This window comes from Penaeus monodon, chromosome 16 (genome assembly GCF_015228065.2).
Source record: "Penaeus monodon isolate SGIC_2016 chromosome 16, NSTDA_Pmon_1, whole genome shotgun sequence".
Classification (NCBI taxonomy): Eukaryota; Metazoa; Arthropoda; class Malacostraca; order Decapoda; family Penaeidae; genus Penaeus; species Penaeus monodon.
Window position 1 is genome coordinate 40,731,385 of NC_051401.1, and position 2,500 is coordinate 40,733,884.

At 47.1% G+C, this 2,500-nt stretch overlaps 1 protein-coding gene across 1 annotated transcript in view; it reads right to left on the bottom strand.

Annotated features, from left to right (window-relative positions):
• Positions 1-2,500, bottom strand: part of LOC119583051 (putative uncharacterized protein DDB_G0290521) — a 6,547-nt gene that overhangs the window by 1,145 nt on the left and 2,902 nt on the right. The gene's annotated exons all lie outside the window — the stretch shown is intronic.

Genomic DNA, 2,500 nt, shown 5'->3' on the forward strand with positions numbered 1-2,500 from the left:
AAACATTTATTCACGAATTGAAAACAGTCGAGCACTGTCTTCCCCCAAGGTTCACGCTCTTGTTCACTATTACGCCGGTGGGGGTAGGGGGGGGTTCTGATGAATAGGCCTATAACATCCGGGGTTTGCATAGGTGTAGTGCGAGGGAGAGGGAGGGGAAAGGAGGGGAGAGGGAGGGGATGGGGGAAAGGGAGGGAGAGGGGAGGAGAAGGGGGAAGGGGGAAAGGAGATGGGAAGGAAGGGGAAGGGGAGAAGGGAGGGGAAGAGTGGAAGAAGAGGGGAAGGAAAGAGGAGGGGAAGGGGAAATGGAAGGGGGAGGAGGGAGGGTCGAGAAGGGAAGGGAAGGGAGGAAGGGGGGAGGGGGGAAGAGAGGGGATAGGAGAAAGCAGAGAGAGAAGAGGGGGGGGGTATGAGTATCCTGGAAGGAAAACGAGAGTACAACTTTATGCCATGACCTTTATGCCAGAGTTACATGAGGGTCAACGCTTATACCTCCTCCTTCCCACCTCCTCCCTCTCCCCTCTCCCCCATCCGCACCCCTCACCCCCCACCTACACCCCCTACCCCTCTCTCCTCACCCTTACCTACCCTTCACCTCCCTCCCCTCACCCCTACCCTTTACCCCTCCCCACCCCCTCTTCCCCTCACCCCTCACCCCCACCCTTACCCCCTCCCCTACCCCTCTTCCCCTCACTCCCCTCACCACCCCCTACCCCAGCCCCTCTCCCCTCACTCTTACCCCCTAACCCCTCTCCCCTCACTCTTACCCCCCTCCCCCCTCGCCCCTCTCCCCTTATCCTCTCCCCTCTCCCCCCCCCCCCCATTCCTATTTCGCCCCTGGCATTAAACGCAACGCAGCGGCGGGGAATCCCCCTACGGTCGGATAGATATCGGCGCTCTATGCAGATTAGCCGATGAGTGTATTGGCGTCGAACAATGGCGGGATGCAAATTGATGGGAGGGCCGACGCGACGCTAAACTTTGCATAAACGAGTCGAGGGAAACACGTAAGGAGGGAGGAGAGGGAAGGGAGGGCAGGGGGAGGGGTGAGGAGGGAGGGGAGGGAGGGGTGATGGGCGGGGGAGGGGGAGGGAGGGAGGGAGAGGGGAGGGGGAGGGAGGGGGAGGGGAGGAGAAGGAAGGAGGAGGTCGTAAGTATTTGTTTTCTCTCTCTCTCTCTCTCTCTCTCTCTCTCTCTCTCTTCTTCTTTTCTATCTCTCTCTCTTATCTTTCTCTCTCTCTCTCTCTTTCTCTCTCTCTCTTTCTCTTTCTCCTTCACTCCATATTTCTCAAACTTGTATTTATTCTTGAAATTCTTGCTTCCCTTTTCTTTACGTATCCTTATTTCTTTGCTTCTTTACTCATTCTTAATTATTCCAGTTCCGTCTTTCTGTTTTGTTTCACCTTCCCTCTTTCTCATTTAATTTGTATCTTCTATTTCAACTTTCCTTTTTTCCATTCCTATTTTCATTCATTACCCTCTCCCCTTTGTTTATCTTCTTTTGTCTTCTTGCTATTTATTTTTATTTATTTTTTGTCATTTTCTTCCCGTTTTCTTTCTTCCACCGTTCCCTTCCTCTCATATTTGCATTCCTCCCATTCTCTCTTATCCCCTTCCCTCCCCCTTCTTTCTTTTAATTCCTCCCCCCTTCGTTTCCTCGTCTTCCTTTTCTTCTTCCCTCCTTCGTATCACTTTTCCCGCTTTCTCTATCTCTGCTTTCGCTTCCATTCCCTTCCTTTATCGTCCCTTCTTCACTCTCATCTCATCTCCACGTTTTCCTCGCTTCGTAAATTCAAAAATAATTTCTTCAATGGGAGATACTGATTAATTGATTTCTTCTTTACTTTAATAAGTATTAAATTCTATGACCCGTTCCTGCAATTGACGTATTCAAGGCTGCAACTCGCGAGGTGGTACTTCACGAAATTTATTCATTTTAATAATTTAATCACTCGACAAGTGCTAAACTAATTAAGCGTTAATGTGATTATTATTTTTTGTGTGTGTTTTTTTTTTTCTTTTCTTTTTTGATAATTAGTTCTGTTTTTGTGTCTTTGTTTTAGCTTTGTGATTGGTCAGGTAATTGAATTGCCAGATTGCGCCAGAGACTTTGCTGAAAAGTTCGTCTTTTGTTATCTGAATTGTCTTTTAAAGTCAAGATAAAATGCAAATATTGAAAGAAAATTAAGAACTATTCGATTTCTTCGTTTGTTCTTTATCAAAGTGTTCATCTTAGCTTCTTTTTTTTATTGTATTCTTCTTTTTCTTCTCTTTTTTTTCTGTTATTGGGCAATCAGCGAGTCAGAGGCGGTGCGCATCTCGCGGGTGTTTTGTTTGTAAATTTTGATCCTGTTTACCCGCGTTAATTACTTTCAGGGGGAGATTTGTTTGTTTCCCGATTACGGAATGTGTGTTTATTTAAATGTTCTTGTTGGTGCAACTAGATGAGACGTGCTATCATAAACATTGCAGTTTGCAGGTATTATTGATGTGGAGGGAT